A 24,077-nucleotide genomic window follows, 5' to 3' on the forward strand; every position below is an offset into this window, starting at 1 on the left:
GGTCCAATTCCTCTTCTATACGGGGTTTCAGGGCGAACGGAACCCGGCGGGCCTTGAGCCTGACCGGTCGTACTGCGGAGTCAAGCTGTAGAGCAATTGGGGGGGGCCGTATACTGTCCCAATTTCCCATCGAAAACCCCTGGAAATTCCTTGCAGATGGAGTCCACGTCCACTTGTAAGGTAGTGTGGTTCACCCCGGTGATGGCTAGCCCCAGTGGTCCAAACCCTGCCAATCCCAGTAAACTAATGTAGGGGCCCTTGACCACGAGCAAGTCCAGTTGCCGCGTCCGCCCTCGGTATTGCACCCTGAAGGTCCCCACCCCCATTGTGGGGACCTTACGTTTCTGGAAGTCCCGGAGGGTGAATGGGGCCGGCCTGAGTTTGGGACCCCCAATAGGACACAGTTTCCTTAAGGTCCTTGCCGAGATTATGGATAGAGTTGAACCCGTGTCAAGCTCCATGCGGCATGGGGCCCCCTCTATCTGTACCTCTACATAAATTTTCTCTACGTTGGGGTGGGGCAACTGGTATACCTGGAAGTCCGTGAGCTCCGTAGGGTTGCCTTGGTGCGTTGGGCCCCGGGATCTGGGGCTCTTGGATTGGTCATCTGATGCCTGGCATCGGGTGGGCCGAGCTCGACACACCCGGGCGATGTGTCCCAATTTTCTGCACTGCCTGCACTCTGCGTTGCGGAAACGACAGGTCCTCCTCTCGTAACTTTCCCCGCAGCTTGCGCAGTTCCCTCCTTCTCGTCGAGGCAGCTGTGGTATGTGGGCTGCTTGAGTGCGCTGCTGTACTCGGTGCACCTCCTCCCTGTCAGATCCTGAGTCGTCGGTGAGGTCTTCATGGTGGACCCTCGGTTGGGGTGGCAGGCTCAGCCGTGCCTCTTGCGTCGACCTCTTGGCAGCTTCCGTTGCCAGGGCCTCCTCCAGAGCGACCTGGAACGTTAGGTCCTTCTTGGCGTAAAGGCGTTGTTGCAGCTTCTCATCCTTCAGGCCACCGACGAGGCGGTCACGAAGCATATTCTCCAGCTCTGAGAAGTTGCAGAACCGGGCAGCTTGGCGGAGAGAGGTCACAAACCCAGTTATGGTTTCCCCAGGGGCTTGCCGCTTTGCGTAGAAGGCATTTAGACGAGCCACCACTGAGGGCTGCGGCGAAAAGTGCCCCTTCAGCTGTTCCATTATTGTTTTGTATGGAACAGTAGCGACGTCTTCAGGTGCAAGGAGAGCCCGGGCGATTTCAAATGTCTCCTCTCCGCAGATGCTGAAGAATATCGCCCTCTTCTTGGCGTCTTCTTCATTGGTGACCCCTTTGGCTTCTAGGAGGAAGGTGAAACGGGAGGCGTACGCTTCCCAGTCTCCAGATGCTGGGTTGAACGGCGAGAAGCTGCTGTCGGTTGCCATTCTGAGTTCCTTGTGTTCCGGAGCTGAAGCCTGGATACACGGTGCGAGGCAGCGTTGCGGCAGGTGGCGGTGCTGCGGTGCTGTGTGTGGCAGTCAGCTCAGCGGGATCCCACTTTCGTCGCCAGTGAAATATACTCAGAGTAGCAAAGTGATTTCATGCTCTTTATTCAGCTCATAGTGGTGAGGAGGAATGAATGAATGTCCCCTCAAAGTATCTGCTTTATATACATTATTTACACAATGGGCTGCACATGATTGGTTAATTCTGGAATTCTACTGTAAGCCAATCTGGTTGTGGATTCACTTATATCTGGAGCATGATTGGGTGGTTCCTGCCAACCAATCATACTGCTGCATTGTTCTTGGACCAATCAGACTGCTGCATTCTGAATCCTATTGTTCTAGGACCAATCAGACTGCTGCAATTTGGATCCTATTGTTCTAGGACCAATCAGACTGCTGCAGTTTGGATCCTATTCAACTCAGTACATAACAAGTATGAATCCTGCTACTTGACCAAACTGTTCTATCTCCTCTAATACCTCTTTAACACTTCTTAACGGTTCTTCCACAGTCAATACCAGATCATCAGCAAAGGCTTTAACCTTGTACTCATTATGACTCACTGTTACCCCTCTTATTGATTTATTTTTCCTTATAGATCTCAGAAAGATTTCCAACACCAAGATGAATAATAGTGGTGAAAGAGGACATCCCTGTCTTGTACCTTTAGTTATTTTTATATCTTCTGTCATCACATTATTTACAATCAATTTTGCTCTTTGTTCCATATATATAGCTTTTATACCATTAAAAAACTCTTGACCTACATCCATAGCTTCTAAATTTTTTAACATAAAATCCCAAGATATATTATCAAAGGCCTTTTCTGCATCTACAAATATCAACATAGCTTGTTTTTCATTTCTGGCTGTCAGATATTCCAAAATATTAATTATATTTCTTATATGATCTTTCATCTGTCTGCCAGGTAGAAAACCAGTTTGATCTTTATGAATCACTTCTTATAATAACTTTTTCATCCTCTTAGCTAAAATACTTGCAAATAACTTGTAATCACTGTTTAACAACGAAATAGGCCTATAGTTTTTTACTTGTGTTAGATCAGAGTCTTGTTTTGGAATAAACATGATAAAAGCTTCTTTCCAAGTTTCAGGAATTTCCTTTTTCTTTAAGATATTATTCATAACTTCTTTCAATGGTACTAGTAGGATGTGTTTCATCTCTTTATAATACCTTGCCGTAAATCCATCTGGTCCTGGTGTCTTTCCTTTTTTAATTACTTTATAGCCTCTTTTATCTCTTCAGTTTCTATTGGGTCATTCCGTCTGTCTCTTTTATCAGTCGGGATTTTCTGCGCCTCTTTTTCCTTTAAAATTTTTTCTATTTTTTTCATATTGCTCTTCTCTCTTCTTTTATACAAATGTCTATAAAAATCCAAGAATCCTTTTCTAATTCCTTTCGGATTATCTATTTCAGTTCCCTCAACGATGATTTTGTTAATTGTATTCTGTTCCTTTCTTTTCTTAATCTGCCAAACCAACCATTTTCCTGATTTATTAGCAAATTCGAAATTTCTTTGTTTCATTCTTTTAATATTCCATTCCACTTCTTTATTTATTATCATTACAAATTGTGTTTGTAGAATCTTTATATTTTGTTTTATTTTCAAATTGTTTGGTCTTTTGATTTGTTTTTTCTCATTTTCCATTATTTGTTTCAAAATCTCTTTTTTCCCTTTCTCTCTAAAAAATTTTTTAATCGAATTCTGCTGAATAAAGAAACTTCTCATCACGGCTTTGCTGGCATCCCATACTATATTCATTTTCGTTTCTTTATTAGAATTGTTTACAAAATAGTCCGTCAATTTTTTTTGTGCTTTCATTAAAATTTCTTGATCATTGAGAAGGTTCTCATTTATTCTCCATCTAAACGTTTTTTCTTCAAATCCCTTTATTTCCAATTTTATTGCATTATGATCCGAGATTACCTTTGGGTGAATTTCAATCCCTGATCAATGCAGCCGCCTCCCCCTTGTGTCGGATTGTCAATCAGGACCAGAACATGCTTCGATCCACTTAAAGAAGCTACCTGCATCGGTCCACATAAATCTACGTGAACCAGCTCAAAGGGTCTGCTGGTCCTCCTGTCTGACCTGGGATATGTGCATGTCGTGACCTTCAATTGTTTACACGCTCGACAATCTAGGAATTTGTCACATGCTTTAAACCCACACCCAACCGTGTTCTCAGTGGCCCTTTTAACATAAGACCACCCCGCATGCACAAATCTGTGATGCCATAGATGTAAACAATTATCATGTGGTGGTACATTTGCACATTGCACTTGTGCCTCTTCAGGGGGTTCTGCAACAGCAGCATTTGCAACAGGCATCTGCACCAGGAAGAGCCTGTCTCTCCCCTCAACGCTGTGGATCTTCTTTCCATCCCTGTAAAAATAGCACATGTTGTTAGTAAACACCACATCAAAGCCATCAGCAACAAGAGCTGACACACTTAAAAGAGAATTGGCGATCTCAGGCACCACAAAAGCCTGCACTTCATGATCTATAAAGGAACAGTACAAAGAACCAGATTCAGTTAACTGTCTCTTCGAACCATCAGCCAGTGACACAAATCGACCAGTTTTAACTTTCTTGCAGTTTCTGAGGAGCCCACTAGATGGCACTAGGCAATGGGTAGCTCCAGTGTCCACAACAAGAGTCATAGTGGCTCTCTGGCTGTCTTCCAACGCTGCCATAGCAACACTCTCCCCCCCGACTGGGGCCTTTGTTGCTTCCCAGAGACACCATCGCAGCTGTGAGATGATAAAACGACTTGTCCTTGTTTTTCTCCTGGCCTGCTCCTTTCCCACGTCTCTGCTGGGAACCGGCTCTGGAACTGCCGCTTATCTGCTTTGTTGACATTCCTTTCCGGCCAGTGTCCTTGCCTTCCTGGGCCTCTAGCGGACAATTGCGTACCAGATGTGTATTGCTGCCACATCGATAGAATCTTTTGGAAGCGAAAGCTTTTACACAGTCTTCGCTGCCTCTGGCTGCCACCCCCCCCACTCCTTCTTGGGGTGCAACCTGTGCCCTCCTTCCCAGCCCTCTGCCGCTTCGATTCTTCATCAATCAAGCGTCCGCTTATATATTCAATCGTTAAATCGTTTGGTGGCATCGTTTCCATCGTTAGAACCAAGTTCTCATAACTCCTGTCCAAAGAGCTTAACAGGGTATAAGATTTGAGTTCGTCTGGGAAGGGTACATTGAGCTGACGCAGCTTGCTGAAAATAGTCAGCATCTGAACAATGTGGTCCCGTATTGATTCCCCTAGGGACAGCCTCTTCTCAAACAGAACGTATCACATGGATCTTTGCCCCAGCTGTGGTCCTTTGATGTATTCTAGTCAAAGCGGACCAAATTTGGTGACAAGTTCGCAAGCCATCAATATGAGGGAGTTGCGACGCCTCCATCGCCATCACCACATGAGACATAGCTTTTTTGTCTTTCCTCACCGCCCCTGCAGCCCTCTCAACTTCTCCAGCTGCAGCTCCGGGCACAGAAAGAACTGGATCAGCCTGCGTACATTCCCAAAGCTGTTTTCCTTCCAGCCAGTAGTACATGCACTTGCTCCAGTCTTCCCAATTTGAACCATTCAAGCGTTTGAAGGGCACGTTAAAAGTCTCATGGGCTTGCGGTTGCAGGGCAGCCATTTTTCCACACCCCGGGGCTTAAGCGTACTCACGCGTTGCTAGCCAGCCAGTCCTTTGAAGAAGCAGCCTCCTCTTGGCTCCACTCTTCACCAGCGCTCTCCCACTGCCTTTCCCTTTGGCAGGAGCTCAAAGCTGGCAGCCTTGCTTGTCTCCCTCCTCACACTTGGCAGGAAACACGTAAGATCCATAACCTGTGGCTATAAATCTGCCGTCCAGTCGCGCTCCCACTGCTCAACATCTGCTGGGGCGACCTGGGCAGAAAATGCAGAGTCGCAGCGGTCCTGCTGTCCGTGTGAGATAGAGGGATAAATCAAGTCCAGAGACAGTTCTTTGCTATCTCTAAAGTGTTTATTTACAGCAGTAAATCATCTGTACACCACCGGAACTTTCCGGCATCTTTCCTGTGCTGAAAGCACACACAGACTGTCTGCAGTGTCTGTCTACAGCGTCTCTCTGCCTAAAACTGAAACCAACTCACAGACAAAGACTGTGAAGCACGGCCTTGCGTAAAGGCCCCTCCCCAGATACAGGACACCAAGGAGTTTAACCCTATAACCACCAAACTCTGCCCGAAGCCCAGGGTGTGCAGTGCTGCGCTCCCCGGGCTTCGGGCTGCAGGTTGCTATCCGCAAGCCTTCGGAGCCCGGCGGGAACTCCCACCGCGCTCCAAAGGCTTGCGGATAGCTTCCTGAAGCCTGGAGAGCGAGAGGGGTCGGTGTTCACCGACCCCTCTCGCTTTCCAGGCTTCAGCAAAAGCCTGCATTCGCTCCATAGGACACACACACATTTTCCCTTCATTTTTGGAGGGGAAAAAGTGCGTCCTATATAGCGAAAAATACGGTACTTCATGGTTTTAATTGATTCTTTTTCCAGGTACATTCATGTGTTTATGCTCCAAAAGAAATCAGAAGTGTTTCCTAGGTTCAAGGCGTTCTGTGCATGGTTGGAGAATGCTCACAGTAAACGTATTGGCTGTTTGTTTACTGATCGAGGCGGTGAATTCACTTCTCAGCAGTTTGAAGCTTTCCTGACTGAGAAGGGAATCCAGCACAACCTCTCAACGCCTAGATCTCCATGGATGAATGGACTTTGTGAGCGAGGAAATCAAACATTGCTTCAAGGCTTGAAAACCTTGCTGCATTATACCAATCTCCCTGAGAAGTTTTGGGGGGAGTCTTGGAACTTGTTTGTTTACACTTATAATCGCAGACTGTCATCACCTATTGGTTGTACTCCCTATGAGAAGAGGTTTGGTAAGAAACCTTACGTCAAGCACATGAGAATCTTTGGTTCTGACATGTGGGTCCACACCCCACAGAGAAGCAAGCTTGGGAAGCGTGGGGCACATGGTTTGTTCATGGGGTATGAAAAAGGTGCATACAGGGTATGGATGACTGACTCTAAGTCCATTATGTTCACAAAGAGTGTTGAGTACAATCCTAAGTGGGGGGGAAATGTGGGAATTTTCCAGAGTCACTCAGAGGAAGATGAAGATGATGTGAAAAAAGCAGAACTCAATGCTCTTTCATTTTCACTCATGGATTGTGAATGGTTGATGCAACTGTTTCAAGACATCAGAGTTTCTGTGAAATGTCCTATACAAGTGTACCAAGACAATAGATCCTGTTTGGCTTTGTTGAACTCAGAGAGTTGCAAGCAAAGAACCAGGTACTTGCAGATTAAGATACATCTTGCAAGAGAGTGTATTCAGAAAGGACTCATTCAGGTGTCCTACATGCCAGGAAATGAACTTCCTGCTGATCTGTTGTCTAAGGTTGTTAACAGAGAACAACTTAAGGTTTACGTACAGAGGTTGCAATAGGGTTGAACCACAGGTTCTACAGGTTACACGGAAAGGGGGAGGATGTTAGGATATTTCCGTTCCACCTTAAAAAGGGAGCAGGCTGCTGTGTGTCACAAGCCTGCGTACTTCCTGCTCACAGGAAGTTTCTGTTTTGTATATAGCTTTTGTTTTCAGTCTGTTGCCTCGACACGGAGGCAGGCAGTCATGTTTTTCCTTTGTTCTGACCAACGTTGAATAAATCTGTAGAATATGCTCGATGTTAGGATATTTCCGTTCCACCTTAAAAGGGAGCAGGCTTTTGTAAGTTACAGAGTCTGCGCATGTCCTGTTCACAGGATGTTTATGTTTCTGCTGATATTCCTTTCGTTTTCTCAGTCGGCTCAGAGACGCTGACAGAATGGACGTGTTTTCTTTTGTTCTGTTCAACACTAAATAAAGTCTGTAAATTATGCTCTTCTGTGATGCAAGCTTTTGGCTGTGTTTCTGCTGAAAGAGGGTGCACCAAGCCCTGGAATGTGGCTAGGAATTTCTAAGGCTTTGTGCCCCTAACTGTTGGATCTGCGTGACTACGGGAGGCCGATTGAATCTCCGAACTCCGGCTTGGGGGCCATGATGGACGTTATCTCCCTGGCAGTTTCCCAACAACAAGGTTTCGGGCCCAGATTCACGGCACCTACAGGAGAGTAAAGCTGCAACAGACTGCGTTTGAGAGGTATGAAGGGGGAAAAGCGAAAGCAAAGGGACGTTTTTCTGTTTTACCTCGCAAGGAGTCTTTGATCTCTGGCAGATTAATTGGCCTGGGAGCCGAGCCAAAGAGGCTTCGTGATTAATGGCTGCCAAGATAACGAGTCTTTGAAGGCATAAATAGACTCACGGCTAAAGTAAAAGCTGAGATGGATTTCTTACAGACCTCAGAGGATACTCAGTGTCCTAAGTTGGATGGGCAGAATTATGAAACCTGGGCAAAATGGTGTGAATCTTTGCTGCGTCAGTTTCGGGTGTGGCATACCGTGAGTGAAGCCCCCCCCAGTTCCTCTGACAGAGAGATGGAAATCAGCTGATTCGAGAGCGATGGACGTAATAGTCCTATCCGTATCTCTTGAGGAAATTAAGACGCTGGCTGGCAACACCACTGCACGTGGAATGTGGTCTGCTTTGAAAAAAGCTCACAAGCCAATAATCCCAGCCCAGAGTTTGACTGCATCGGAGGTCCTAGCTGTTTCCCAGAATGCGAGTGAATGCAGGGATGCTGAGGGCACCGGTTGCAAGCTGCAGGGGGAGCTGACCATCACGTCATCCCAGGCAGCATTCCAGCATCCAGGGGGAGCCAAGGAGTCGGCAGCTGAGAGCTCTGTTTCTCATGGGAACCAAGGCCATCGCCTTTGCAGAGGCCGGAAAGGCAAAGGTAAACAGAGCCACAGGCAGACACCTGCAGATGGCCAGGAGCAGAGGGAGGGTGAAGAGCCCGCGCAAGGGAAAAACAAAGCGTTGTTTGCTGGCACTGCTTCACCAAAGGCTACAGGCACGTCTGCTGACCAGAAGCGGGGGGGGCAAGCTGCAAAAGCCCACGCCAGTGGAAAGCAAGGTTTTGCTTGCTGGCACAGCTTCACCAAAGGCTAAAGGCACGTCTGCTGGCCAGGAGCAGCAGGGGGGCAAGCTGCAAAAGCCCACACCAGTGCAAAACAAGGGTTTGCTTGCTGTAAAGACTGCTCCAACAGCCAGAGGCAGGTTTATTGTGGATTCAGGTGCCACCCGCCACGTTTCCAAGGACAGGCATCTCTTTATCTCCTTCAAGCCTCAGGAAGGTGAGATCCACCTGGCTGATGGAAGGACGTTGCAAATTGCTGGAGAAGGGACTGTGAAACTTGCAAGTCTGCACACTACCATCAGTAATGTACTTTACGTTCCAGGAGCGGCGAGCAACTTGCTGAGCGTCCCACAGCTTACTGGACGTGGTTTTCAGATTTCCTTCAAGAGGAGCGTCTGTGTCATCAGTAAAGGCAAAGAGGACTATTTGCATGCAAAGTTTATGGATGGTTTGTTCCATATAACTTATGAGGACACTGCTGTTGTGTCAAATGCTGATTCCTGTTGTGTTGCACAAACTAACAAAGTTCTTCATGCAGGTTGCATTCACGATGCGCATCGCCGGTTTGGTCACCTCTCTTGGAAGGCACTGGCCAAGATGCCAGAGGTGGTTGAGGGTTTGAACATCAAACCCTGTAAATTTCACATGAAATGTGTATCTTGTGCAGAGAACAAGGTGAAGGTTGCTCCAAAAGGCAAGGAGTCTAGCAGGCAGGCTTCCAAACCCTACCAGCTAGTGCATGCGGACCTGGTTGGGCCACTTGCGCCCTCTTTAGGAGGAACAAGGTACTTTATGATTCTGATTGATTCTTTTACCAGGTACATTCATGTGTATTTGCTCGAACAGAAATCGCAAGCGTTTCCGAAGTTTAAGGAATTCTGTGCTTGGTTGGAGAATGTGCACGGTAAACGTATTTCTTGTTTATTTACTGATCGGGGCGGGGAGTTTACTTCTCAGCAGTTTGAAGCTTTCCTGACTGAGAAGGGAATCCAGCATGACATGTCAACGCCCAGATCGCCATGGATGAATGGTCTTGTGGAGAGAGCAAATCAAACATTGCTGCAAGGAATCAAAACCTTGTTGCATGATGCCAATCTCCCTGATAAGTTTTGGGGGGAAGCTTTGGGGAATTTGGTTTATTCCTTTAATCGCAGATTGTCATCACCCATTGGTTGTACCCCCTATGAGAAGATGTTTGGCAAGAAACCCAACACCAAACACATGAAAATATTTGGTTCTGACATGTGGGTACGCACACAACAAACCAACAAGCTTGGGAAGCGTGGGGCACATGGTTTGTTCATGGGGTACGAAAAAGGTGCATACAGGGTATGGATGACTGACTCTAAATCCATTAAGTTCACAAGGAGTGTTGAGTACAATCCTAAGTGGGGGGAAAATGTGGGAATTTTCCAGAGTTACCCAGAGGAGGATGAAGGTGATGTCAAGCAAGCAGCTAAAGTTGAGAAAGCTGCTGAGGATGATGAAGAGGATGAGGATGAGGATGATGATCAGAGTTCGGATTCCAGTTCAGTGGGCGGCGCTGCTGCTGCTGCTGGTGTCAGTGACAGTGATGACACAGCAGACTACCAGAGCGCAAAGGCCTCAGTCAGACCATCTGATGCGTCTGACAATGAACTGGAAGAACCACTGTTCACCATTGGTCATTTTTCTCCTAAGAAAGAGGAGATGAGTCCAGAAGACTTGCGTCTAGTACGCAGATCTGAAAGGGCGACCAAAGGCAGACCTCCAAAGAGGTATGCTGATGAGTTTGCTAAGACAGCAACTGCTGTTCTTAGTAGCTCAGAGAAGGTATGGGAACCTTCAAGCTTCAAAGAGGTTCAGGAGTTGACCTCTAAAGATGCTGAGCCTTGGCTTAATGCCATGAAGGCTGAAGTTGATTCCTTGAACAGGAACCAAACTTGGGAACTGGTACCGGTAGTCCCAGGAATGAGACTGGTTGGCAGCAAATGGGTCTTCAAGGCCAAGACAGACCAGAATGGCAAGGTAGTCAGACACAAAGCCAGATTGGTTGCCAGAGGTTTTTCACAGGTACCAGGACAGGATTACCACGAGACCTACTCACCCACAGTCAAATATGAGAGCATTCGGCTGATGCTCAAGGTCGCTGCGGAGGAGAAACTGCATGTTACCCATCATGACATTAATACAGCTTTTTTGTACGGGGTTTTGGGGGAGGAGCTGTTCATGCTTCCACCTGATGGGATGCAGATACAGAAGGGAATGGTCTGTAAACTGCGGAAATCCTTATATGCTCTCAAGCAGAGTGCCAGGTGTTGGAACACAAAACTCACTGAGACATTGCTTTCTCTAGGTTTTCACCAGGGCAAAGCTGATCCATGTGTGTTTGTCAAGGAGGAGGGGCAAAACAAACTGTATTGTTTATGTTTTGTTGATGATCTTCTGATGTTTTGGAAGAATCAGGCTTTTTACCAAAGCACCCTAGCTCAGCTGAAGGAGCACTTTGACATGAAGGATCTTGGTGAGGTATCCAACTATCTTTCTCTGCAGGTGGAGAAGGACCAAGCAGGTAATTTTCTGGTACACCAAACACAGAAAATTGCTGATGTGTTAACCAGGTTGAATTTGGTTGATGCAAACCCAGCAGACACACCGATGGTGACAGGTTACCAGGTAGATAGTACTGCTGAAGCGTTTTCTGACACAACGCTATACAGATGCATTCTAGGCAAGCTGAATTTCATTGCCAGATGTTCAAGACCTGACATAGCTGTAAGCTGTAATCTGCTTAGCAGACATGCCAACAATCCTACGGTTCAGGATTGGAAAGCTCTGAAGCGCGTAGCCCGCTATTTAAAAGGGACTATGCACTACAGGCTGAGGTTCACCAGTCAGAAGACTGGAGGTCTTGAAATCTTTGCAGATGCTAGTTTTGGAAGTGACACCACGGATGGTACTGTTGGTTTCTGCTCTCTTCACTGTGCAGCGAAGTGCTTGTCACGAGACAATGTTTACATTCCACAGTCAGAGCACTGTTGGGTTTTCCCACGGGAATGGGAAGCTGGGTGTGACGTACACTGGTTTCCTGTTTTTCACTGCGAGTCTCTCTGTGTTCTTCGTTCCGAGGAGAAGGAGGGTTGCTTCTCTGCTCCCGCAGAGGCAAGATGCATGTTTGTGATTTCTCAATACTGAACTGAAAATAAAGCAACTTTAAGCATGTGGCACTTCTGGAGTATGCTACATGTACAACCACTGCCTGTTTGACTGGTTGTGCAAGAAGCAGACAACAGTGAGCCTAAGTTCCTGTGAAGCAGAACTCAATGCTCTGTCATTTTCACTCATGGATTGTGAATGGTTGATGCAACTGTTTAAGGACATCAGGGTGTCTGTGAAATGTCCTATACAAGTGTATCAAGACAATAGATCGTGTTTGGCTTTGCTGAACTCAGAGAGTTGCAAGCAGAGAACCAAGTACTTGCAGATTAAGCTACATCGTGCAAGAGAGTGTATTCAGAAAGGACTGATTCAGGTGTCTTACATGGCAGGAAATGAAATTCCTGCTGATCTGTTGTCTAAGGTTGTTAACAAAGAACAACTTAAGGTTTATGTACAAAGGTTGCAATTGGGTGAACCACAGGTACAACAGGTTACACGGAAAGGGGGAGGATGTTAGGATATTTCCGTTCCACCTTAAAAGGGAGCAGGCTTTTGTAAGTTACAGAGTCTGCGCATGTCCTGTTCACAGGATGTTTATGTTTCTGCTGATATTCCTTTCGTTTTCTCAGTCGGCTCAGAGACGCTGACAGAATGGACGTGTTTTCTTTTGTTCTGTTCAACACTAAATAAAGTCTGTAAATTATGCTCTTCTGTGATGCAAGCTTTTGGCTGTGTTTCTGCTGAAAGAGGGTGCACCAAGCCCTGGAATGTGGCTAGGAATTTCTAAGGCTTTGTGCCCCTAACTGTTGGATCTGCGTGACTACGGGAGGCCGATTGAATCTCCGAACTCCGGCTTGGGGGCCATGATGGACGTTATCTCCCTGGCAGTTTCCCAACACTCTCCTGGGTGAATCTTTCATTGTGGAAACTCTGCAAAAAGGGCGTGCACGAGTCCTGGAATGTGGACAGCTATTTCTGAGGCTCGTGTCGCTAATTGACTGATACTGTTTCCACAGGAGACTGGGAGACGACGTGGAGGCATGATGGCCTATGTCTCCCTGGCAGTATCCCAACAGCATCTTCATGAAATTTTCTTTCAACTGATAAGAAGCCGTAAAATTTAAATTCCCCCCCCCCAAAATTTAACCCAATCTTTGTATTCAATTTCATAACCTAAATCTTGTTTCCACCTTAACATAGTATTACTTTTGATTTCTTGATCTGTTTGTACATTATTTAATAATTTATACATTTTTGTAAGTATATTTTGTTTACTCTGTAAGACTTCTTTATCTAACTTTGATACAGTGGTACCTCAGGTTAAGAACTTAATTCGTTCTGGAGGTCTGTTCTTAACCTGAAGCACTACTTTAGCTAATGGGGCCTCCTGCTGCCGCTGTGTCGCCGCTGCATGATTTCTGTTCTCATCCTGAAGCAAAGTTCTTAACCCGAGGTAATACTTCTGGGTTAGCGGAGTCTGTAATCTGAAGCGTATGTAACCTGAAGTGTATGTAACCCGAGGTACCACTGTATTTTATTTTCAAACCCTCTGCTTTTTGTATCTTTTTCAAAAGTCGCTTTCAATTGAAAATATTCCAACCAATTTATTCCCATCTTTTTTAATTCCTCATAAACTTTTAATTTTGGTTTTCCATTCATTTCTTCCACTAACTCTTTGTAGGCTGGCCACAGTTTTCTTGCATTATTCTTGAGTGTCGAGGTTGCCTCTACTGGGGAGGTCCACCACAGAGTTTTTTCTATGATTTTCTGCTTTGTTCGCTCCCAAACTTCAAATAGAGCCTTTTGCACTAAATGATTCGTAAATCTTTTTTGTACCTGTATTTTCTCATACATTAGATAGCCATAAATTCTATCCCAACCTTCTAATTCCAAAATCTCCATATTTTTAAGTAGCATCCACTCTTTCAACCAGCTCCAACATGCAGCTTCATAATATCTTTTTAAATCTGGAACTGCAAAGCCTCCTATTTCTTTAGACCCAGTCATAATTTCAGATTTAATTCTAGCTTTTTTCCCTTGCCAAATAAAATTGGCAAGGTCTTTTCGGCAGTCTTTCAGATATTTAGTCCCTATCATTATAGGTGCGGTCTGGAAGAGGAACAGAATTTTTGGGAGTATCATCATTTTAATCATTGATACTTTCTCTCATAGCGATAATTTTAATTTATTCCATTTTCCTAAGATTTCTTTGATTTCTTTCCATTTTTTGATATAGTTGTCTTTAAATAAGTTCATATTTTTATTTGTTATCCAAAGGCCGAAATACTTCACTTTACCTTCTATTTTTAACCCTGTTGTTTTCTCTAACTCTTCTCTGTCTTTCTCTCCCATATTCTTTGTCAACAGTTTCAACTTTTCTTTATTCAACTTAAAACCCGAAACCTTGCCGAATTCCTTCATTTTTTCTAGGGTTCTTTGCTTTGAATACTTTCTAATGGTGCTTCCATCGTTATAATCACATCATCCGCAAATGCTTTAACTTTGTAGCAGTGGTTTCCTACATTTATCCCTCTAATTTCCTTGTCTTTTTTTAATGCTCCTAGAAGAGTTTCCAGTGCCGTAATGAATAACAGTGGTGACAGGGGGCATCCCTGTCTAACCCTTCTCTCGATATCAAATCCCTCTGTAATTTCATTATTTATCATTAACTCCAGATAAGTATGAGGCACTGTTAGTGGGTGGTTCCCTAGACCAGATGAGTGGGAGATCTCCTGCTTTTGATGGGGTTACACTTCATCTGAAGGAGCAGGTTCATAGCTTGGGGGTACTCCTGGATCCTTTGCTGTTGCTCAAGGCTTGGGTGGCCTCAGTGGCCCGGAGTGCCTTCCTTCAGCTTCCACTCAGAAGTGGTGGTGGTTTCACCAGCGATATGCTGCTGAGTGAAACCGACATCATGGTCTGCTCCTCATACTGGTCCTGGGCAATATATCGATGTATCGCCCAGGCCTAGTGAATACCTCTGTGTGTATCTTTGGCTCTCCATCTGAGAGCAACTAGCTGACATAGAAACTTAAGGGGATACTCTGATTTGCACCCAAGTGTTTTACATCAACATGAGGGCTGAGTTCCACATACTCTTCAACCCTTCCAAAGGTTTAAACAGGTTCCTTGGTAATCATATTATTTCTTTGTTTTCACCTGTCACTGTACTTGTACCAATCTCTCCCTGTCCCTTTTACCCAGAAGGTTCAGAAACCGTGTGAGACAGTATGCTTTGATTGAGCAGGAAAATGGTGCATGCCCATATGTCACTATGTGTGTGTGCCCTATATAATCAAAATCACTAATATGGACCAATTTTAGTATTTTTTTTAATGGATTGGGTTTCAAGATTTGAAAACCATGGGGCCACATAAAATTCCAGTTGGATTTCCCCTGTAAATTAGACAATGTACCCAAGGTACAAATTAGCCTTTTGCATCCCTTTTGGAGAGCAAGCTAATTGACATATCCCTTAAGTGAAAGACCACAGCCAATGTAAAACTCCTACAGAAATGCCAAGCTGAATACATTTCTCTCAAGATATGCCAACACCTGTGCCAAATGGGAAGTTGCTTATGATAAATGAAAGCAAATGAAAGCCCTTCACAGGTGTCAGGGGTTCAGGAGCAGAGACGCAGAGAAGGGAGGAGACAGAGAGCGAGGGGGAGGAATACGAAGGAAGGATGAGTGGGGATGACGACCCGAGATCACCGAGCCTGTCCAGTGAGTCCGAGGATTCCCAGAAGGGAGCGCCAGTGGTCAGAGCAAGGGGGGAAAGCAGGGGGACACCCCAGGAAGAAGGGTCCAGAGAGGGATCAGAGAGCAGCAGTTGGAGATCGGGACCCACGTGCCCAGCCGGGAGCAGCGGGGAGAAAGGGGACCAGACATCGGGTTCCGGAGGCTTTCAGCAGGAGGGAGGGCATGAGTCAGGAGTAGTCACGCCCACCTCGGGGAGCGACGAAACGATCAAGAGGAAGGTAGAGAGTTGGGCGCGCACGCCAAGTTCAAATGCAGCGGAAGCTGGCGCAGTAAGCAGCCCGGAGAGTGAGCCAGGTCCCAAAGCCCGCCGCAAGGAGGCGGAAGGGTCAGGGGGGTCCGCGTCAGAAGAGAGTAGGAAAGAAGAGACCCCGGGGGGCAGAAGGACCCAGAGACGGAAGGAAAGGCGCAGGAGGTGGAGCAAGGCTAGGGTATTAAGCTGGTGTGCTAGAGGCGGAGACTCAGACGGGTCTTCGCCGGTCTGACATAGAAGACGTAGGGCTGCACATTGCAGTTTGGAAATGGAACCTGTAACCCAATAAAGACTCTTTTAACGTGAACGCTGGCTAACGTGGTCCTATGTGAGCTGGGACTGGGTAGCAGCCCTGACAGTAAGACCCGTCTCTGACATAGCTTCGGACACCTGATACCTCGCAGCGGAGGCAGAAGCAGCGAGAGGAGGCAATTGGTGTTTGGGAGCAAGCTCACAAAGGTTGGCAGAGATGACGGAAGCAGAAAAAATTTCAGCGCTGCAACAGGCAGTGACCCAATTGAACGCAGAGGTACTGGCATCCAAGAAAAGGGAGCAGGATGCTGCGGCCGCCTACAGAGATCTCCACGCCAGGTTTGAAGCGTTGGTTAAGCAAGGGCAACCGGGACCCAGACCGGAGGGGGTTGGGTTGGCACGGAGAGCAGGAGGGCTTGTGGCTCACTTCGATGGGAATTTGCAACAGTACCCCAATTTTCGAGCAGACGTAATGTGCGCACTGCAACTGCTGGCAAAAGACTTTAGAGATGAGGAAGAGAAAGTGGGGTTTATACTATCCCATTTGCATGGGGATGCTAAAGCGTGGCTGCGCAATTTGTGGAGGGATAAAGATCCGGCGCTTCAGAGTGCAGATGCCTTTATCAAAGCGATGGATGCGTGCTTTTTATCTACCATTGACGTGGATCTTGCCCGACGGGAGATACATGGACTGAGACAAGGGAGGGCGAGCGTACGGCAGTATCACGCCCGCTTTTTTGCGCTAGTCAGTGCCTTGGAATGGGACCGGGATTCACCTCCAGTCAGAGACCTGTTCTGGGAGGGTCTGAGCAGTGCTGTTAAAGACGAAATTGCGAGGGGGGAGAGGCCCCGGAGCACACAGGAGGTGGTCCAAAGGGCGCTGACTGTGGGGGTGAGGCTGGAAGAACGTCCATGGTGCAGAGACGGAGGACGTGGAGGGCGCGAAGCAGCGAGAAGTTTCTCTTTCGTTCCCAGGGAAGCTGCGCGTGCGCAATCCACACCTCCGCCAGGAGGGGGAGTGGAACCTATGGAGGTGGGAGGCGCCAGGGCTCAGTCAGCTACCAGAGCCCCTGCACCGGGAGCAGTCAAGACTAAGCCTCCTAGAGGTACCCGGAAGTGTTACATATGCGACAGCCCTCAACACTTGGCGAGAGAGTGTCCCCAGAGGAACTCCAAGCACACTGCAGCCTCCGCAACGGTGATAGCAGCCACGCAGCACAGCGAACCCCAGCAGGGAAACGACGATGTCTGGCTGGAGGCAGAGGCACTGGGGCCCAGCCAGACGAATCAGTGAAGCAGTCCCCAGCGATCTTGCAACCCACAGACCCCCTCCCACCCAAACCAGTCGTGCAGCTCACCGCATCTCTCCAGCTACCCGATGGCATCACTATAGACGTGCCACTTTCTGTGGATTCGGGAAGTAACGCAGACTTTATAGCGCAGGATTTTGTGGAGCAGCACGCTATACAGCTACTGCCTGCCACTCTGCCCCTGCAAGTCGTCACAGTGGATGGCAGAGAGTTGCTGGGGGGGCAGGTGGTGAAGCAGACGCCGCCAATGGTGATGCGACTTGGTAACCACAGGGAAGTCATCAGTTTTAATGTCACCCGACTGTCGGACACACCCATTGTGTTGGGCATGAGTTGGCTGGACAGGCACAGTCCGACACTGGCTTGGTACCAGCGACAGCTGATCTTCGGCTCTTCTTATTGTGCCGAGCACTGCATCCTGCCCAGACAGGAGGGAGAGGAGGAGGAATCACAGCTGCAGTTGGGAACGTTGCAAGCAGTCCCCCACAAATACGCAGACTTTCTGGAGGTCTTCTGCGAGAAGGAGGCAGACAAGCTACCCCCTCACAGGCAGTATGACTGCAAGATTGACCTCCTACCAGGGGCGACGCTGCCGAAAGGGAAGCTGTATTCCATGTCTGAGGACGAACTACAGGAACTCAAACAGTTCATAGATCACAATTTGGAGCGCGGTTTCATCCGGGAGTCCAAGGCAGTGGGGGGCAGTCCTGTTTTCTTCGTGAAGAAGAAAGACACGCCCCAAAAAAGACTTGTAGTTGATTTTCGCCTCTTGAACAAGATGACCAAGCCCTCTGATTTCCCCATGCCCAGGATTGACGACCTCCTAGCGACGGTGCGCAAGGGACGCGTGTTCACCAAGTTGGACCTGCGAGGGGCGTACAATCTCATCCGCATGAGGGAAGGCGATGAGTGGAAGACAGCCATGTTCACGCCTCTGGGCACCTACGAATACAGAGTGATGCCGTTTGGATTGCAAAACGGTTCTCACTGTTTTCAAGCTTTCATGCATCATGTGTTGGCGGGACTCCTCTACAAGAAGTGCGTCTGCTTCCTGGATGACATCCTGATATTCTCCGAATCGCAGCAAGCACATGACCAAGACGTTCGGGAGGTGCTGAAGAGGCTGCAGCAGCATAGACTGTACGCCAAACTGGAGAAGTGCCAGTTCGACACGACGGAGGTGGATTTCTTGGGCTACAAGTTGTCGGACAAGGGGCTAGCCATGGACAGCGCCAAGGTTCGCGCGGTGTTGGATTGGAAGAGCCCGCGCAACCGGAAGGAGGTCCAGCGGTTTGTGGGCTTCGCCAACTTCTATCGCAAGTTTATCAAGGGGTTCGCGATGCAGACGGCGGCTATTACGGACACGCTAAGCTCCAAGAAAAAGAAATTCATCTGGACGGAGCAGGCGGAGCAGTCCTTTCAGGCACTCAAGCGTCTCTTCGCGTCGGAAGAGCAACTGCTGCATATCGACCCCAGCAGACCGATGCGGGTAGAGACAGACGCGTCCGATAGAGCCGTGGGAGCTGTCCTGCTGCAGAGAGACCCGCAGGGGGTCTGGAGGCCGGGAGCGTTCTACTCCAGAAAGCTCAGCAAATCGGAGCAGAACTACACCATCTGGGACAGGGAGTTGCTGGCCATTCATGCAGCGTTCAAAGCGTGGAGGCATTTCCTGATCGGCGCCAAGCACACAGTGCAAGTCTGCACGGACCACAAGAATCTGGAGCACTGGCGCACGGCGCAGTTCCTGAACCAGAGGCAGATACGTTGGGCAGAGTTCTTTGCTGACTTCGATTTCCGAATAGAGTACGTCCCAGGCGACACCAACATCATGGCGGATGCACTGTCCCGAAAACCGCAATACCTCGAAGAGGCGACGCCAGCGGCAGCCATGCACATCTTCGCGCCAACAGCGTGGGCGTGCGCTTCAGCCACAGTAGACCTGGATGCGGTGCGGCGGGCGTTGCAGGACGACTCATTCGCGCAGGCGAAGATGGCCGAGGTGCACAAGGGCACGGCGAAGAGCGACGAGTTCCAGATACGAGACGGCTTGCTCTTACGTAAAGGGGCCATCTACGTGCCGGGAGACGAACTTCGCGCCAAGGTACTGCAACAGTTGCACGACGCACCCACGGCCGGACACTTTGGCACAGAAAAAACGGTGGAATTAGTCGCAAGGGACTTTTGGTGGCCCAGACTGAGAGGGGAAGTCGCGGACTACGTCGTGAGGTGCGACACCTGCCAGAGGGCCAAGCCGGTGCACAAACCACCGGCGGGACTGCTGGAACCGCTGCAAACGCCGTTTGAACCGTGGGAGAGGGTGGCCCTGGACTTTGTCACGGATCTACCCAGCTCGAGAGGCAAGACAGCTGTACTAGTGGTGGTGGACTTGTTCACCAAGATGGCACATTTCATACCGTGTGCGAAGGTGGCCACGGCGGAACAAACAGCCAAACTGTTCATAGATCACGTGTTCAAAGTGCACGGGCTGCCGCGGTCTATACTGTCCGACCGCGGACGCCAGTTCATCTCGAATTTCTGGCAGAAGCTGATGGGCTTCCTGAACGTCAAGATCAACCTGACATCAGCGAGACACCCGCAGACCAACGGGCAAGCGGAGAGGGTCAATGCCATCATGCAGCAGTACCTGAGATGCTATGCCAATCAACAGCCTGCGACGTGGGTGGATTACCTGCCGCTCGCCGAGTTCGCCTACAACAACACGAAGCACGTGTCCACAGGGGTGACGCCGTTCTTCGCCAACAATGGGAGGAATCCCAGAACCTTCCCGGGACTGGAGAGAGTGGGGGAAGGGGAACCGCAGACGGCGGACGCTTTCGCGTCTGAGTTGCAGGAGGTCCACGATCAACTCCGACGGCAGCTGGAGCTAGCGAAGCACGCATACAAGGTGCAAGCTGACAAGCACAGGCGGGTTGGCGAAGAGATCCGAGTGGGAGACTGGGTCTGGTTGGCAGCCCACGCAGTGCCGACCAGATCGTTAGCCAAGAAGAAGTTGGGGCACAAGCAACTCGGTCCATACCAAGTCGAAGCACAGATCAACCCAGTAGCTTTTCGGCTGGTACTGCCGGAGGGTTCCAGGATGCATCCAGTGTTCCACAGGTCGGTGCTCACTCCCTACAAGGCACCTCACAGATTCCAGGAACAAGGAACGGCACCGAGTCCGTCTCAGGAGCGGACGGAGGCGGGGAGATTGCCACAGCAGGACCCCATCAACGAAGTCACAGAGATTTTGGACTCCAGATGGGGGGAAGAGGGAGTAGAATACCTCCTAGCCAGAGAGGGCACCCGGGCCAGTGCTAATAGCTGGGTGCCAGACTACGCTTTGGAGGAACCCCTGCTCAAGGACGAGTTTCATGCCCTTTTCCCACACAGACCCATGCCAGCAGGCTTCTTCGACGACTGGTTGTTCACGCCCACACTTTCCTCCAGCACGTTCCATGGATTCGACTCGGACGGGGAGCCCGCACCGGGCACCCGTTCCCCAGAGGGGTCACCGGAGGGTTCGGCGTCAGACACCTCGTATTGGTGGGACGATCGACCAGAGGAGCAGTGGCGCCAGAGGTGGCTGGAGATGCCAGGTCGAGCGACCGACGCAGAGACTGACATGGACGTGTTCGGGGAGGATCTTGGGTTCGAGCACGGCGGCACTGAAATGGAGGCGGAGCAGATCAACGTTGACGAACGCGAGGAGGAAGACTCGGAGGTCTTCAGTTGGCGGCCAGCGACGGGGAGCGAACTGTATCCGGCATTCACTCCCGTGATGATGGAGCACCCAGCACCCACACCTGAAAGCGGGGAGGGGGGAAGGGGGGGCTTCGAGGGGGGGATGGATGTCAGGGGTTCAAGAGCAGAGACGCAGAGAAGGGAGGAGACAGAGAGCGAGGGGGAGGAATACGAAGGAAGGATGAGTGGGGATGACGACCCGAGATCACCGAGCCTGTCCAGTGAGTCCGAGGATTCCCAGAAGGGAGCGCCAGTGGTCAGAGCAAGGGGGGAAAGCAGGGGGACACCCCAGGAAGAAGGGTCCAGAGAGGGATCAGAGAGCAGCAGTTGGAGATCGGGACCCACGTGCCCAGCCGGGAGCAGCGGGGAGAAAGGGGACCAGACATCGGGTTCCGGAGGCTTTCAGCAGGAGGGAGGGCATGAGTCAGGAGTAGTCACGCCCACCTCGGGGAGCGACGAAACGATCAAGAGGAAGGTAGAGAGTTGGGCGCGCGCGCCAAGTTCAAATGCAGCGGAAGCTGGCGCAGTAAGCAGCCCGGAGAGTGAGCCAGGTCCCAAAGCCCGCCGCAAGGAGGCGGAAGGGTCAGGGGGGTCCGCGTCAGAAGAGAGTAGGAAAGAAGAGACCCCGGGGGGCAGAAGGACCCAGAGACGGAAGGAAAGGCGCAGGAGGTGGAGCAAGGCTAGGGTATTAAGCTGGTGTGCTAGAGGCGGAGACTCAGACGGGTCTTCGCCGGTCTGACATAGAAGACGTAGGGCTGCACATTGCAGTTTGGAAATGGAACCTGTAACCCAATAAAGACTCTTTTAACGTGAACGCTGGCTAACGTGGTCCTATGTGAGCTGGGACTGGGTAGCAGCCCTGACAACAGGGATTCATAAAAAGGTGAATGCTGAGGAGTTAGGATGCGGAAGGCTAAATCTGCAATCTAGGGAACCAAGAAAAGCTGAAAATAAGAAGGATACTCCTTCCTGCTGAGTGTAAAGTATAAACCTTCAGATTAAGAAATGGAAAAGAAAGATGCCAATAACAATTGATAAGGAAAACCAAAGTTTTGAAAGAGGGAATTCATCTATTCCTCTCAGCTAACTTCTGCATAATGCCATTGTTTAATGTTATCCAGATGCTCTACTTCTCTAAAAAAACTATTTTTAGAAACCTGCAGTATGAGGACCTCTTCATGAACACATGCACACACCAGGACATCCCCCACATGCATAAAGTTACACCACTTAGGGAGGATATGAAGTAGAATTTGAGTGCTTTAGGGCAGAGACAAGGACTGTTTTTCAATAACCATGCCTCCATACATCTGTTTTGTGCCACCCTGTGTCCCACCACATGTTCACAGGATGCACATAAAATAAGTTGAGTGGGAGAGCTGGGGAAAAAAATCACAGTAGGCAACAATGCACCACTTTGGTTCAGATAGCACATTGGTAGACAAGTCTAAAAAGCCCGGGGAACAAATTTTCATGGCCTTCTAGAGACTATAGTGGCTCCCGTACTAGAAGTAGTGTACTTAGTGTTAAATGTGGAATTGTATACCCGATTCTGACCAAACTAAGTCTCCTAACCAAAACATACATCAGTATGCCCTCCCACTGTATATAGGTCTCATGATTCAGGCTGTTACTAAGAAGAAGAAAATTATAAACTGTCTTATCAGGGCCTGAGTGTTACATATACTTGAGTGCAAGAAGTATCAGCCACAGTAACAAATGTACCAGGCATAGGCAAACTCGACCCTCCAGATATTTTGAGACTACAATTCCCATCATCTCTGACCACTGGTCCTGTTAGCTAGGGATGATGGGAGTTGTAGTCTCAAAACATCTGGCGGGCTGAGTTTGCCTATGCCTGAAATGTACATGAATAAATGGTGTGTGCCTGCTCAAACAGTGTCTCAATATCTTTGTAACATCAACAATAGATATTGATCAATCATCTATTGCCGTAACCTCTTTCCATGGTTCAAGTGTTACAATTATTCAGCATCCTCAACATGAAGTAGATATGGAGGATGATGACGACAGCATTCATATCCAGCAGAGGAGCCAGAAAATAGTCAACTGCCTCCCCGAATCTTACACTACTTTTCCTGCAACTGGTAAAGTGACAAGGGACCTACGTTTGCCAACTGTTAATCCATGCTACATTGATCACAATCCTGCCTTCACCCCAAGGAAGTTTTATATCCTTGGCTAAACTCTGTCCTGGAGAGAATGCATATTCAAGACACACAAAGAATGGAGGAAGTACCTTGAGTATTCTTTGCTGCTTTTCATGCAAAAAATGAACCTGGTATAGGGAAACTAAAATGTAATGCAGCATTGCTTCCACTTTTAAATGACAAAATTGCAACACCAGCAATGGCACGTCATGTTATGGATATCATAATAATGGCAACAGCTAAATTAAATGGAAATCAAATGCCTGTATATGCAATTGGAAAGGAACTGCAGTGGAAGTTTCCTGACAAGTATAGTGAGGATCACATTATATTCATGAAGTGTGGCCTTCATAGTGAAATGATGGTCATTAACTTACTTGGCAAGTGGTTAACTTGCAGTGGATTAACTGAATTAGTAACAACAATTGGAAATAACTGGTAGTGTCAGTTCTGGTGTTGCAGAATCCTCCCTCACATTGTCATATGTGAAAAGATATTGATATGCTCATCAAGTTACTTTAACTGCATTACACTGTCTACAGGTACAAGCATTCCACAAAGCATGTGAAACAGATTCCACCATCAGTGACGTAAACATTGAACTATGGATTACGTGGAAAACATCTGAATGTCCTCAGTTCCAATATTGGAACACAATTATTGAACCCAAGTCCCTGCTAGTACAACTTATATTAAGTATTCACACATCTAACTTTAAAATGTTTGTGGATACTTTGACTCAGTTATGCTCTGAGTCCCATAAAAGGGGAGTTGGGCTGTTAAAGGCACACCCCCCCCCCCATTTTCTGGTAATACACTTTTCTGGTAACAATACCTGTTAACTTCTCATTTTTAATAAAGGGTTCAAAACTAAAATTCATTTTATTTCCCTAAAAAATAAAACAAAAACCACCCATCTTCTT

This window comes from Podarcis vaucheri (genome assembly GCF_965113315.1).
Source record: "Podarcis vaucheri genome assembly, chromosome: W".
NCBI classification, from domain to species: domain Eukaryota; kingdom Metazoa; phylum Chordata; class Lepidosauria; order Squamata; family Lacertidae; genus Podarcis; species Podarcis vaucheri.